The sequence below is a fragment of the Suncus etruscus genome, chromosome 2, assembly GCF_024139225.1.
Source record: "Suncus etruscus isolate mSunEtr1 chromosome 2, mSunEtr1.pri.cur, whole genome shotgun sequence".
Taxonomy (NCBI): Eukaryota; Metazoa; Chordata; class Mammalia; order Eulipotyphla; family Soricidae; genus Suncus; species Suncus etruscus.
The window spans coordinates 34,334,978-34,351,803 of NC_064849.1; the positions used below are offsets into that span (position 1 = coordinate 34,334,978).

The 16,826-nt window shown below is 36.3% G+C and overlaps 1 non-coding gene across 1 annotated transcript; it reads left to right on the forward strand.

Annotated features, from left to right (window-relative positions):
• Positions 1–443: 443 nt before the first annotated feature.
• LOC126002353 (U6 spliceosomal RNA) lies at positions 444–548 on the forward strand. The gene has a single exon (XR_007493087.1). It is a non-coding gene; the product is annotated as a U6 spliceosomal RNA (small nuclear RNA).
• Positions 549–16,826: the final 16,278 nt, after the last annotated feature.

The following is a 16,826-nucleotide window of genomic DNA, read 5'->3' on the forward strand; positions in this document are numbered from 1 at the left end:
ACACCCGTTTGACGCTCAGGGGTTACTCCTGGCTATGTGCTCAGAAATCGCCCCTGGCTTGGGGGGACCATATGGGACGCCGGGGGATCGAACCGCGGTCCGTTCCTTGGTAGCGCTTACAAGGCAGACACCTTATCTCCAGCGCCACCTTCCCGGCCCCGGATCACCTTTTCTTAAGTCTCCCAATATGCAGTCATTCCCTTGGATGCTCTCTGATAGAACACATCTCTGTTCCTCCTCAGTTCTATACTGAATCACAAAGTTGATCAGATTTGGTCACTATGAGTCACTGATAGAATTCTTGAGACTGAAAGAAAGGGAGAAGGAGGAATATTGTTTTCTTCTGCTCAATCTTGGTTGATTTCTCCAGCAGAGATGTTCTTACTTCAAGTTCCATGGAACATCATGGAACAGCAGCCTATCATGATTCAAAATTTCAAGACTCACTTCAGCAGCACATATGCTAAAACTGAAACAATACAGAGATGATTAGCATGGCCCTGCACAAGGATAACACGCAAATTCATGATTCAAAAGTCCAGATAGTTTCAGCTCCTGGGGTCTGGAGTTTGGAGGGGAATTTAAATTGTTAATATATGACTAAGTCACTGTCCTCTTCTTTCCATCATGCATAAAGTCAATTCTGTGTATTTAATCTCACCTGTTCATAATATTTCTGTTTACAAATGACTTATTTCCTATTTTTCTATTATCTGTATTATATATGTCGTCATCTTAATCTTTTTCTCCAGCTTTTTGCATAATTTTTAATTACTTAATTATTAATTATTTATTTAATTTATTTATGAAAAGGGGTTCTTTGGTGTGGCCATGTTCACCTCCTCAATTTTTTCAGATTTCCAGATGTCCCATAATATTTTGTTTTAAACATGAAAAAATCTGGTGCCTGACTTTGAAATCTTGGACATAGGAACAAGTGACACATAGATAAAATTCAGAAAATAAAATTATCTTTAATTTTGAAATTAATTAAGAATGTATGTCATTGTGCCTGTATATAGCAGAAAGTTCTTTCAAGTGTTGAAATAACTGTGCTTTGTATTGTGCCTTTCAAGGTGGTAGGCAGGATTGGGGGTTTCAAATATGGAGTATAGAGACAATAGTATAAGAATGTTGGCATTGATTTTGAATTGGTGTTGAAATATTATATACCTAAATCTAAACTATCAATAATGCTATAAATCGTGCTATAAATCAAATAAAAATAATTTTAAAAAGAGTTTCAACTTTTTAAAATTTGAAGGTCAAAAGACTATCTAGTGGGTGAATTTACACATGTATAAATAAAGCACAGAGGAGGAATAAAATCTTGTTTTTATTATTAATTTTCAATTGTTGATGCCAAAAATAATAGAATTTCTTTATTTTATTTCTCATTTTCTTTATTTTCCCACACAATCCATTAGCAATTATGTGACCTGGTTCTACCTTTAATTACCCAACATTCAATCTCTATCGTCTTATTCAAGCTACTGTTATCTTTTTTTATGGATAGAGAAAAATAAAACTTGTCTTCCTGTTTCAAAATTTTCTCTTAAATAGTCTCTTCTCAACCCTATAATATCATGTAGGAGTAAGATCAGATCATTCATTTGCTCAAAATTCTTCAATGGTTCCATAATACCCAGTGTTAAAGTCAAATTTTTCCTGATACTGTTATGTCTTTCTCTTTCTCTCTCTCTCATTCTTTCTCTCTCTCCTTTTCTGTCTCATCTTCTCACTTCTTCCCTCTCTTCTCTCATTCTCTCTCATATAATTTCTTACATTTCTTATCTCTTTTTCCCATGGTCCAATAGATCTGGCTAGTTTCTGTTTTCTCATCAATCACAGTATTTTCTCCTGCCACTTCTGCTGAAATAAGCTTATCCTGTAGAATTTATTCTTTAAAATAGACATAACTTAAAATTATCATAGACACATGTGTTGCCTACGTACATGGTGCCAGATAACATGTTGCCTACATCTCCCCTCTTGATATGTGGACTTTCTTGCTTTCTTACTTTCATACTGCATTGTGTAATCAGGCTCTCTGACTTTTGGAGAAGACCTCATCTCTCTTGAACACTTATTCATTACTCTATCTCTTTCTTTTCCTCTACCTTCCCTTCATGAGTACATCCAAATTAAATCCATTTTACACTTCAAGAAATTATTATAGTTTAGGTAACATGGTTACAATAGTATTAACCTCTATAGTTTTGATATACAAAGTTACTGTACTTTCACCACCACCAAAGTGAAGGTTTGCCATCACTGTCCTTATACCACTTATAGTTCACCTTTCCATTCTGCACACATTTTGGTAATTTATTTTTTAATCCAAAGGCAAAGGCCTGTCATTGATCAGTATTTTTTATTTATTGTTTTGATGCTATATATTCTGTGAATAATTGCACTCATCTGGCATTTGTCTTTTTTCTTATTTCTTTCACTTAGTGTGGTACTGTCCAGTTTTTCCCCCTGTAATTTCCTTTTCTTTGCTTAATTTTAATTGCTTAATTTAAGCTCTGTGGTCACAAAATTGTTTGTTGTTGTTGTTGTTGTTTTCAGTCATAGAATGAACATCATTTTTCACCAGAGCACCCTTTCCCTTTCCTCCACAGATGTCACCCATTTCCCTCCCACCTTCGCCTGTCTCTGGGGTAGGGGATTTACTTCTCTCTCTCTCTCTCTCTCTCTCTCTCTCTCTCTCTCTCTCTCTCTCTCTCTCTCTCCCTCTCTCTCTCTCTCTCTCCCTCTCTCTCTTCTTTCTGACACACTATGGTTTGTACTATAGTTGTGGATGGGCACATTGCATGTCATTTTCTCCCCTTTTAGCACCCAGAATGTTGCCCAGTCTTGTCCAGAGTTATCAGTTCCAACTAACATTGTCATAGTAGACCCTTTTCTACTCTAACTCCACTCACCAGTTTTTATGGCAAGCTTTCTACCCTAGGATGAACCTCCTGACCCTCATCTCCATTGCCTCTAGATATTACCATACTGTCTCATTTCTCTTATATCCCACAAATGTATGAGGTTATTCTACGTCTCTCCTATCCCCTCTGACTCATTTCACTCAGCATAATAATCTCCATATTCATCTATATATAAGCAAATTTCATGACTTAATTTTGTCTAAGAGCTGCATAGTATTCTATTGTGTAGATATTCCACAGTTTCTTTAGCCTCATCAGTTTTCGGGCACCTGAGTACTCTCCAGTTTTTTATTCATTTCTTAAGGAATCTGCCTTCACAATAGATAACAACCATAATCACCGCATGCTATTTCCTGATTTTTTTGTATTTGCTCATTATCTGTATTTTCTACTAGAAACATAGCTCCAATAGGACAATGGCTTTGTTTAACTCAGGGTATACACCAGCCTGGTGAATGGCTGGTTCTCAAGCCCATACACAGTCATGGAGTAACTATAATGGCTGTTCCCTTAGATATTTAAAACTAAATAGCATTTGATTTTTTTTTTTTTAGTCACAGCTAGTTTTGCTCTGAGGCTGTTTCTGTACTCAGGTGACCATATGTGGCGCTGAAGACTCTACCCAGGGCAGAATGCAATCTCTGTATTATATCTTTGGCCCCCTGGATAAGATTTGGAAGGGCCTAGATGCCATATAATAATGTAAAATAATGTATGAGAAAATCAACTAACAAGATAAAGATTGTGTTATAATAAAATACTACCTTTCTGTGCTTTAGTATTATAATTTTATATCTTCCAAAACATAAGAGTCTTTACATAAGGTACATAGTAGTCTGCTTCAGAATGAACAGATACATTTAACATTATTATTTTGTGTTATTAATACTTACTAAAATTACTGATATTCATTATTACTATTTTATTATCCCATAAGTATAACCTAAACTCTGAAATAAAGGAATTTAGAATTTAGTTAATTATTGATGCTTCATAGTGAATTGTGATATACTTAATATGTGCTCATGATTTTTTACAGGATGGACAATAATAGACTTAGGACAAAGCTAAAAAATATACATATGTGTTGATATGGGTATTTTTATTTATATAATATAAATACGGGGAGAGATATAAAGACAAGAGAGGAGAGAGGAAAAAGGGAAAATGAGGGAGATAGAAAATATAATAAAACTTACTGAAGAGTTAAGGAATTCCAGGTCATCCAATAACTTTTCCAGCCTCTCCCATCTGTCATTTTGAAATTCTGGTGAGATTGACTTCTTCAAGTAACACAGTCAACTTTTGTTTTTGGAGACTGCAGGATAAATATTACAGATCTGGAACTGTTGGCTCAAGACTTCAAAGCCTTGAATAAATCTGTTGCATGATTTGGAAGCCACCTGGCAGGAAATTTAACTTTTGCAGCTTGGTTTTTTTCCTTTCCTATTCCTTAATTCCTACCTGCCTCCCCCTTCTTACCTAACACCAAATTAGCTATTTGGATGCCATAGATGCAGTTTAGACCTGAGTACCAGCCAAGATCACAAGGCTCAGTGTATGAGAAGTGAATGCCAGCTGTGTTTCAAACAATTTCCAAGGCCAGTGAGGCGGGGGGGGGGGGTGGTGGTGGTGGAGGGGGAGCGGGATTTGGGCTCCTGATCTTGCTTTTTTTCCTTGTTCTCTCTCTCCCTCTTTCCTTCCTTTCTCTCTTCATACGCATATATGTGCTATTCATACTTAAAGTCTACAACTTTTAGAAATAATAGCATGGTACTTTACTCTCCCTTTTCTGTCTAATTCTGTCTTTTTCTCTTGATCCCCTTTCCTATGAAAACACTGGCTATCTGTACAAAGAGTGAAATAAACAGAATAGGCAGCAGGATATCAATGAAGAAAATAATCTAGAAGGGCTTCCAAAATTAGTAAGATGTTTTAATAAGTAGACTTATGCCCTAGAAGGGAGCAATAGATGTTATAAATTTGAAAACCCAGTTCAATAAAATGGGTATTTATTATTACAAAGAATTATATAAACATGACTTTTGAAACAAATCCATGAGTTTGCTAAATATGGCCCAATTTTTGATGTTAAATATAAGTTTACATTAAAGGCTTTGCGTTAATACATACAAAATTAATTATCTACATTTATGCCTATACTTAACTATCTACAATTATATCAAAAGTGGCATGGCATACATGTACATACAGTACATGTCATATATTTAATAGTCTCTCAGTTTAATTTCCAGAACCCCCCAAAAAACAGTATTCTATTTCAATAATGACTTGGTGGATGCATCTGGCAATCACTTCTCATCTCAATTTCTATATTAAAATTAGTTCTGTTAATTTTTTATATGGAGCATAATATCTTGGTACTCTGAAAACATCATCTTAATACAAATCTTTTTAATTTGTAAAAATAAAATTAAATTAAAGAATAAGCTTAAAATATACATCCTAATAAGTTTATGTAGCCACTACATGCTTGTTCATTGTGAACATATTTGAGTTAGAGTTCATGGTTCCTGTCTTGGACCTATTAAATTTCCTTAAATAGTTTAGCAGTGGATTTAAAATTGTAAAACAGGGGCTGGAGCAATAGCACAGCCAGTATGGCATTTGTCTTGCATACAGCCAACCCGTGGACATCCTATATGATCCCCTGAGCCTGCCATGAGTAACTTCTGAGCACAGATCCAGCGGTAACCGCTGAGCAATCTGAGTGTAGCCCCAAAACAAAAGAACTTAATCATTTGTAAAAAAAAAATGAAATTTCCACATACTTTTGAGGCATATGGCATGTGCCAGTAATGGTTTCATACTCCTGGAGAGCACTGTCTGTCTCAGGAACAAAGAGGGCAGTAATAGGATCTGTTCAGTAACAATCATTGCAAGTGATGCATATAATATAGATGCAGGGTATGGTAGGAGAATTCAGAATGTACACTTGACTTCTGAACTTTGCTCTGGAAAAGGGATCTGTGAAGGTAAAGAACTTTTGAGAGGCTAACATGACTTTGTAAGGTAGAAAGAAAAGTGGGAGGTTTGAAAGAGTATGTTCAGAGAATGGTATCTTCCCCAGAAAGCTGTGCAATTAGAATTCTGTGCCTGAAGTCTCCAGGCAAAAATATGTGTGTAGGGGAGTGTCAGGGTGGAGATGCTTTTTGCAAGATCTCTGAAAGTGCAGGTAAAGGAGAAGCAAGTGGTAAGGTGTCAGAGCAAAATAAACCACAGATGTTCATACACTAAATAATAACTTTCATTTAAGAATATCTTTTCTTTAAATCTAGCACATCATCTCAAGAAATAAGCTCATGTTTTGCTGGTTAGTATGTATCACTCAGAAGGAAATGACTGATTGAAGTTTACTTTTAGGATATTAAGCATCAACTAAAAGCAGAACCCAGATCAAATAAACTGTTAACTACAGCATATCTTAATACTCAGTACTATGAACAAGGTTGTTACCATGAAGGTTTAATAAAAATAATAAACTAAATAGAAATGATGAACTAAAGGATTTGCATGCTTTCAAAACCCTTGATTATGTATAATGTTGAGATGGCAGTTTTCAAGCATTCTAAGACAATTCTTGTGGAAGGTCATCTTTGGCTCTACTCTTAGAAGTAACTCTATTTAAAAGAGGAAGAAGAGGGGTCAGAGCAATAGCACGGCGGTAGGGTGTTTGCCTTGCATGCAGCTAACCCAGGACGGACCTTCAGTTGATCCCCGGGTTCTCATATGATTCCCCAATTTCTGAGTGTATAGCCAGAGTAACCTCTGAGCGTTACCAGGTGTGGCCCATAAACAAATAAAATAACATCAACAAAAAAAAAAGAAAAAAAAGAGGAACAAGAAACTCTTTACTCAGAGCCTCAGTGGATACCCATGTATCCAGCCTAGGGAGGTAAAAACTGCTTTGGATCTATCAATGGAGATCTGGCTTACTATTAAGTAGAGTCCTCTAGAGTTGGCTAGGGTAATTTTTCATCCTCTCTACATGCAAGCCAATTTCCATCTCTGAACTTCCATCTCCTCATTTGTAAAATAAGGCCTTCCTCCATAGCTTATTACTATATGTGAATGAATATGTATCAGTGTGTCTCCAGACCTTAGGCTTATGCTTGTTCCTAATAGACTTTTCATAAATGTTGGAAATAATTTTTCTGTGTTGTTCCAGTCATAATTAAATGAAGCACTGACACATAATTAAATGGAGTAAAGTATCTTTTAAAGTCTATTGAATATTAGGAAAATAAATATGAAGTGAGGAACACATTAGAAAATACGGTCTAGGAGGTAAGGATTGATTCATGACCGATTGGTGACCCTCCTAACCATGAACTATTCCTCTCTAAGCTGACAGATCAGGATCTGCCTTCTGTCTATATTCTTCTGATTCTACTTTCCTGCCTAGGGGAAACATAGAAAACACAATTCTGCTTCTCAGAGAATTGCACTTTTGCTAAGGCCAGAAAAAGTGTTTTGTACCACTCTGTTTCCTGTTGGTCTTAGATTTTCTTCTTTAGTCCAAATGCATTTGCATTGTTTTCCAGACCCAACACTAAAAGAGATGCCATGTAATCCAATCCCTGTGTTGTTTACCTCTGCTTTGAAATACACACATGTACATGATTACATATACATGCACACACATATATACTCTATATTCTCACCGAGGTCCCAAGAAGTAGAGAACCACTTCAGTATGGCCGTATCTAGGCTCCAGGGAACTCTGAGACTTCTCTATGAGTACAAAGGCTTTATTGTGAAGGTTTGTCTCAGTACAGTGGTGGCTTGGCTGGCCAGCTCAGAGTTCATCTCAAACCTGAAACCCAAACATCACGGTGGCACTCCTGGGACCAGGTCTATTTTCCAAGAATATTCAGTTACAATATTTTAAAAATGAGCAAACTCATTATCAATCGTGTTTCTGAGAAGCCAGCATTCTTTTTAAAAACTGCTAGCTTTCCAGACTGGCAGGAGCTGCAAGTCAGGCACATTCTCTTGTTTGCCACCCCCTCCCTCAAGCATTACCGAGCCAAATCCAACAGCTTATCTTACAAAAATGAATGTCAGGACTCAATTTTCCCTAAGATGAGGTTCAAGATGATGGTGGGAAGAGAGATTCCTTCTTCCCTATGGATCTTAAAGAATAGTATAGATTATCTTACACATCATCATCATCAACACTAGAGAGAACATCGAAAGAGAACAATATAGTTTTAACTAAACTATATGTATGATCTTCAACAAAGTATTGAAATTTTTCGAACATAAGCTTCATGTAAAATAGTGAAAATTATTAAGAGGATAATATAAAATAGATCATAAAAATACCTTGTAAGAAGGCTTCAATGTTTCAAATAAATTATCTTACTACTCTCAATAATGTTTCCTTGTTGTGTATGTGTTGTGCACATGCACAACATGAATACATTGAACAGTTTTATCACTCTTCAAATAGACTAGATTTTTAAGAACTTAGGAAAGTAAAAACTATTTGAAAATCTTTTAAATACTACCATTAACATCACATACAGCTTAGCTATATAATAAATGCATAAAGAAGTGACTATATTATGTAGTTTATTTACTTAAAAAGATGGGAACTATACATTGAGTTATTTTTAAATTCCTAATAACACCATGCTTATCATCTATCTATCTCTGATTTATCTAGTGTGTGTTTCTTTGGGGGCCTCTAAAGGGATACTCAAGCAGTCTAAGGGGTCCTACTAGTAATTTTTGGCCAACTGGGCTAGCAGTTCAATATAGGGGCCTGAGTATACTGTGCAAAAAAGAAATGTGCCTTAGCCCCTCTTCTCTTTCTTATGTCCCAAGAGTATATGTTTCTTTATCTGAGAAGAAGAAATTTCTCTTTTTGAAAGACTTAGGTCCTGTGGGTTCCTTATGTTTTCATAAAACTCTTCACTGAGAGAGCTTTTCCAAAGTCCTGCTCTTTTCTACCTGTAACTTGTGTCTCTGCACCATATCTCTTTTGAGTTTTAGATTTTACATGATTAGCTGGGTGAATGTCTCTTTGGATGTGGTAAATCTAGTATAAGATAGCATATGCAATATAGCTATTACTCACTTGGTGCAGGTCCTAAATTCTATCAAAAGGACCAATGCAGGAGGAGGTAGGGAGTGATAGATACCCTATAGGGATTACCTTAAGCAATAGGAGGCCAAGAGTGGAGGAATGTCCTCAGAAGGCTATTCAAAGAATACAAAGAGATCACATTAGTTTGTACACCCATCCCTGTGATAACTTGTTTTCATTCTAGGTAAACCTCTTAGAATGCCGTTTCAGAGATATTAAGAGGCTTGTCCAAAGAAATACTTTATATTCTGTCTCTAGGGTACTTAGGAATTGAGATAATAAGTCGAAAGCACATTACGGCATCTCTTTTTCCTCCATTTTCTCCATAGGTTTGTTTTATTTTTATTAATTTTTTATTTTTAATTATGAGAGCAAAGATGCAAAGAAAGAGGACAAGGTAAAGTTACAGTGGAAGGACAATCACCTATAAACAGAATTCTCAGTAGTCCCATTGCTGATATCTTAACTTTGAACTTTCAGCCAAAGAACATTAAGAAAAGTAAAACAGAACCTATGTATTTTGTCCCTAAAGTCCTCAGATTGTAGTACATAATATTTCTTAGCACACAAAGAAATCTAAAGACATAAAACTTATGTAACTCCTTAAACATTGAAGGCAAAGTACTTCTTTACATTTCCACGCACATGCATATTAGTTTAAGTTAACCTCAAAAGTTTAAGTGGGTTGTTTTTCTTAAGGATTAGAGTCAAAGGAGCACAGTAAAAACGGTATTAGAGTGGCAATTATTGTTTGCATAGGCCCACCAAAATATGAGGTACATGGAAAGGAAAAGCCTTGTCCTAAATACAAGGAGACCCTACCCCTGAAGTTTCCTGGTATAAGACCAACTCTAGGCTCCAGGCAAACTAGTTTGTCCAATCCAGGTCATTGTCTGTAGTGCCAATACACTTTTATTTTTCACACAGTCTCTTTTGTTGGTATCATGTTTCTGTATTAAAGATCCTGGAATCTGCATATCCTATATTGCAGTCAGGATGGTGCAGAGCATTTCACCTCAATGCAGAGAACCCTGTCCTGTATGCAGGTCATTGTTGTTGTCAAGTCTTCTTAGTGTTATGGGAAGTCTCTTTTGAGCAGGTCAATGTCAGAGCAGTGGTAGGGTCTTCCCTGGTAGAGGATTGCATCCAGGTGTTGTTATAAAAAAAAAACCTCGGATGTTTCGTAGATAGCTTCCCTGGTTCAGGGGTGAATAGAGGATGCCCATTCTTCTGAGGCCTGTGCCAGGTCATCATATCAATGTTCAGGGTGTAAGACCCCATTGCACTATGAGATTTGTGTGTTCCAATCTCTATTAGATAAGAACTTATTTGTATATATAGTATTTTCCCATTTTAGTGTGCCTATGTAAACAAGGAACAATGCCACGTGGCATTATCGGCGCATATGGGGGCCATAAGAACAAGTCCAACAATCCCATGACATGGTTCAATCATAAGCATTAAACTGAGGGACTCTTCCGCCAAAATTCCTTATTGAACAGCTCACAAAGGGAAGACAAGATAAAAAAGTGGGTAGAATCTCACGGTAAAAGAATATTTAGAAAGATTTATAGCTGTTAAAGAAAATACACATAAAATATTCAAAAGACATATGTGTCCATTTTATGTCTTTTGAAATAGTTGGGGGTTGTTAAATCCAATGCATGACTTTGGTCTGTGATTATAACTGTGTAGTACTGAAGTTAAAAAGGGTAAATGTGAGGTACTGATGGTTGGGGGTGAAAGAGTTAAGGAGTAATAATGAGCTTTGTAGGGGTGTGCAAAAGGGCAAAATCTGTTGGGGCAGGAGGTCAGTCTTGGTGCCTAACAAATTAAAGAACTGAGGGTAAAGAGGGTTAATTAAGGGGAAGATAATGACTCCGGATTGGGAGATGAGGGAGTAAAAGGGGCTCTGGTGTGGAGGAGGGGAAATATATCAGAGGGGTTATATACATTGTATAGATGAATTGTTTATGGATTAGGCTTGGCAATCAGAGAGGTGTTTTCTCCATAGGTTTTAATTCAAAATGTCATATATTCAAATACTACATATGTGATGATGCTTACTAAATTTATATCTTTATCCTGAACATGTCTCTTAACTTTTGGGCTTATGAATTCAGTATCTACCATATTTTTCTCTCCTATATCTATTTTATAAAAAAAAATGGAAAATTCTTTTTGCTTAACTTTTTCATAGCATCATTTGCATCTCATGATTGGTTCTATGAATACTACAACAGTTTTAAAAAGTAAATCTTCACAAAGCATTGCACTAGGTATCAGTGGCTTTGCTAAAATAAAGGAAAAGGCAGAGTAAGGTAAGAAAATAATCTCTAATTTCAAAGAATTTATTAACTAATACTGGATACTTAAATGCTTTCAAAGCTCCAACCTAAAAACTGGAGGTTTTACACATATCTCAATGTTGGAATTTATGCTTAAGAGCAGAGAGAGCAATAAGTTGATCCTAAGATCAAAATGATGCTAAGAAAATCAATTTGAGCTACCTCATGAAGGATGATTGTTTCCCCTCTCAAAGCAAAATGCTAATCTTACCTGATGGTCAGACCAGCCCACTGTTGGGAGAGGTTTATGGTTGGTAAAAAGAGGTTGCCTCAGGGAGAGAGGAGGACAGAAGGAGCAGGAAGATTCAGCAGCATGGAGAGATGAGAGACAGGATAGACGCAGGAGCAGGAAAGAGGCAGCTTAGCTTAGAAGCCACACATGGTGGTTAGGGCCTTATAGTAAAGCTTCATGATTCCTGAAACCTACTTACTGGCTGTGGGTCATTTCCTTGCCATTACCCTGATACCCTCAGATCCACTTGCCTAAGGAAGCATCAGGAGCCAGGACGACTCCATAAAACACCAAGGACATTATAATTAATATGTAATACAACAAATGATGATATTTGTTGGTTATTATCTCAATTTTCCCCAGTTAGATATTCTCAACTTATACTTATCTACGTAGCCACACCACAGAGAGGCCCTTATGACTTGCACTTGGCAAATGCTATAGTAGAAATGCTATAGGCTCTGTTAGAACAAAAGTTCTAACAGGAATCACCAGCTCCTCTAGCTCTTTTTCTTCCTTTTTAAGAATGCTATTTTCCAATGAAGGCATTCTATTTTCACCTGGATTTCAAAGTAAAAAATATGCAGGGAAAAGAGCTGAAGCCAGAATGAAGATCAATGAGATAATAGTTGGTTGTTGAAAGCCTCACAGATTGTGGAGTAGTTTATTTGATTGAAATTTAAAAATAAATACATTGATACCAATAGTGGGGTACAGGAGACACTGGACAATGTGTGTTGTTGACTTTCAGGTTGCTGTTAGACAGCAAGGAAAGTTTTCCTAGTGCTTCACATTAGTCAATGGAAAAATATTTGGTAAAAACAACCATGTAGTTAGCTGTGTATTAGAAAGCAGATTGTATATTTATAGTAGAGCTTTGTATATAGATATATATAATGTACACATATATATATACACATATATAAAAGTAGTGTGTGACAAAAATCCCAAGTCTTACTGTTATACAAAAGTAAGCATTCATTTCTTATTCAAGTGCCTGTAAGTTCTTTGGGGTTTAGTGGGTTAGACTAGACTTGGCTGGGCTCATTGCCAGCTCCATATTGAGTTTAGTGTTTCCATGAATTTTCACAACTTCTGGACCAGTGGGTAATGGAGGCATGTTGTTTTTGAGAAAAAAAGGTAATAGTAAGGAGAATGCATTCTTCCCACAGTGAGAAAGGAGAGACAGGAATTATTTGAAAAAATATTTTATTCATTACACAGTTCAAGGATTTATAAAGATGAAAAAATAAATAAGGTATGCACCTAAAGAATAATTGCATATGCTAAATTTTATTTGTGGTCCAGTATCTGGTAGATGTTTAGCTTGTGCAAGACATGATTTCTCTATATATTACTTTTCATCATTTGAAAAGTAAAGAACAAACTTCAGCATTCTTTAGCAAGGAAGAGTAATTTTAGTTAGACTAAATAAAGGTAATGAATAGATAAGAATAAAGACAACCTTTACAAACAAGTTTTGGCATTCAAGGAAAACATAAAATCAGAACTTACAACAAAAAAAGAAACATACCCTGTGGATATTTCCTTGCTTGTTTAGGTATAATAGGTCCTTCTTGTTAAACTGCATGAATCTTTTGTCTATCAAATTTTATTTATATATAACAGAAATAAAATTTATTTTTCAGAAGCTTGAAAAAAGAGTAAGTAAAAATCAAAAGGGAGTTGTTTATCACAACCCTTTCGTAGTGTTGACTAAAATAATGATATTTGGTATGAAAAAATTTTTTCCTAAAAAAATTTGTCAAGTAATGGCATTTTAAGTTTGGGTTGTGTGAAGCAAAACAGAAGTAGTACTCAACTGGAGATTAGCCAGAGCAGGGAATCATGAATAAACAAACCCAAGAAAATACCAGATGTTGGGAAAAGAGCTTTGGGCTTTAGGGGAGTTGTATTGAGTTTATCTAAATCTGACCTATAAAAGATGGAGACAAGCAGGAGCTCTTTCCTGGGCCTTGAACTTCAGATAGCCCCCTTCTTGCTCTCTTTCAACAGTATTTCTCCCTTGGGCTAGTTAGAAGATATGTGAGGGGCAGGGAAGGTAATAACATCTGGAATCTATGCCCTTCTGCATTCTTGCACCTTGTTCAAATAGTCTTAAGCTACCTTCCTAGATATGTACAGTCTCTTATATAATGTTCCTTTGGAGAATAACACCATCAGTGAGTTCATTTCTGGACCAGAAGAGCATCCAAAAAATGTTCTTTGCATGACTGTTGATAGCAGTTAATTGCAAGATCCTAGGATGTCCACACTGATATTTATGGGTCCTTTATACTTTGGATAAGACCTATGGTTAGAACAGAAAGTTGCTTGGACTAAGAGTTTCTATTGGTAGCACTCTTACCCTAAACCTATTAAACCTAGAGAAGACTCAGCTCTGAAAACAGCCTTCATCTTTCTAATATAATTTAAGGGACATTTAAGGCCCTGTTTATTATACAGAGTGTGTTTTAATGAACCTCCCAAGAATTAGCTACAAGCCTTCCCTTTAAACAGAATAGTAATGATGCAGCAAGAAAAATTAAGTTACAATTCTAACTGAAAAAATTACCGATCTGCATCATTACCCATTTAGAAAAATATTTCATACACAGCCTCCTGTAAAGGAAAGAAGCAAGACTTGATTCTTACACAGGCAATAATTTCTCCACTTGGAATGCCAACAATGTTCTCTGCTTGGAAAGTTTATAGAGCTTATATCCTGCCTGTTTTTCTTTAATAAAGAAATGTTAAATATTTTAAAATAAACTTTCTTTAATGGGCTAGAAATACTTCTCCTTCAAGTCTTTTGCTTCTTTAAACATCACCAGGGCTAAAAATCTCCTGGATAAGACTCAGTGCCATGCCAGGGATGTAACCAACTTGCTTAATAAGTGGGGGGATGAGGGAGGAGTTTCCTGGTTTCCTTTCTACTTTTTGGGGTAGTTATAAAAAGATTACAGCCATCTCTGCTCATTTATTTGTGTTTTCCCTCTATCTGCTTTGTTCCAACTGCTTGACTGACCAATTGCTTCTTCTAGCTTTTGTACCAACTTCTCTTTGTTTGGAGACCTTCATCTATCGTTCACACAGGAAACTTTTAGTACCATCCAGTGCTCCACTGTTTCTCATGCTTCTTTGGGAGTCTTCTAGATGACAGACAGTAAAGACAGTTAAACTTGGAACCTGATGACCATTTGCAAATCAAAGGTCTACATTTCCTTCCCAGATATTAGGCAAGTAAGTTAGTAATATTCCTATTGGAAAGCAGGCAGGCACTCATTTTGCCACATAAGGCCATTTAAAGCATTACTAAGCATTTGACAGAGTGCAGAATATCATAAAAACGAGATGAAACACCCAGGTGAACAGAGAGTGAGCAATTACCTAGAGAGATTAGAGAGATTAGTAACACCTGCTTAGTTTCTCTTCCTCCCAATGTATGAGTCTCAAGTGTAGAGATGTTCTAATTATGCTCTATAGACATAAATAATCAATTGTTGAGAAACTGGATAATGCTGAGAAAAGATCTTATTTCAGTTTTTTATACATCATTGCTGTGCAGAAACTGAGTTGAGGAAATCAACATTGCAGCTGATTTAATAATAATTTAATAATTGCAGCATTAGTGTTACCATTTATTCTTTGTAAACCCCCCTGTAATTTTTTAATAAATAAAAAAAGCCAAAATGTGGAAAGACAGGGACTGGCATAAATTTCAGTATGGTTTGTTCTGATGCTTTAAAAATGGAATCCCCCTGGTAATGGCAAACCTGCATTTGGGACTTGGTATTGGCATAAATGATGGTTTTTCACACTCAGAGGAGAAAAAAGCAACAGGAGATTTCCAGTAGGACAACAGAGATTATAGTATCTTAGTGGAGAAATCAGGTCAAAAGTTAAAATCAGAATAATCAGAACACAAACCATAATACAGAAAAAGGAAATTTTCCATCCTTAAAACTCTTTGAGCCAGTGATTGGAGTCACAGATACTGCTGTTCTCTCAGCAGAAATGTATTAAGACCATATGTAAAGATAAATATTCTGGTAGTAGCAAGATAGAAAAACAAAAAGCAAAGAACCAGTCAGTGGGGGTAGCTAATGGACTGCTGTGTTTCTACCCACACTAAAGAATACTCAGCTCCATGGGAGGTTTAGACTTGGTCTACCCTTTCATTTGCTCATTTATTCAACAAATATTTATGGAGTTCCTGCTGTGAGCTGGGAGTTCAGGAGGCAAAACCTGTCTCCATGTGTTTTAGTAGAGGACACAGACATTAGTCAAATAATCACACAAACTCACACGAACTCATCTACAGATGTGGTGGTGACAACTGCTATGAAGGTCAAGTAAATGGAACAAAGGAAAGCTACACTTAAGAGATTTGATCTTGAAAGGAAGGACACATCAGATTCCCCCTCCCCACAGGAAATGAGGCTTGGCTGTTGCTTCTATCAAAAAAAAAAAAAAAAAACCTATTTCTTTTTCTGCCCTTCTTTCATATTTTAGGGATCCCCTGGGATCTAGTTCAAGATCCTACCTTATAACATTTGACTAAAATCCTGTGATATGCAAGGTAATGCCTTCATTGATTTCTTAATTAGGGTGTGCACATTTTTGTGGAGTCTTTATTTTGTCCACCACTTTAGAGCAGCTAGAGCTCACCAAGAGGAGGAATTGGAGAACAAATTTATTCAGCTTTAAGCAACTAGAAATCATTAATTACCTGATCAAATGTGCTGATTCTGTTGACCAGCAAGGGTCAACTTCTGTTTCCCCACTTTTTTTTGGGGGGGGGCACCAAGAATGTTTCTTCAGTTGAGGACCAGGAAGGAACAGATCCAAATCTGATGATATGAGAGAAAATCTTTCCGAAACTGATGATCTGAGAGAGATTATTCCCTTCTAACATTGCTTATATAGCATCAAGAGAGGAACTGGGTTATCTAAAGTGTAACAGGACATAGTCCAGGACTCAGGGGTCTTCAAACTATGGCCCGCGGGCCACATATTGTATTTATTCCCATTTTGTTTCTTCACTTCTAAATAAGATATATGCAGTGTGCATAGAAATTTGTTCATAATTTTTGTTTTTACTATAACCTGGCCCTCCAACAGTCTGAAGGACAGCGAACTGGCCCCCAGTTTAAAAAGTTTGAGGACCCCTGGCAGGTGGTAGAGGAGTT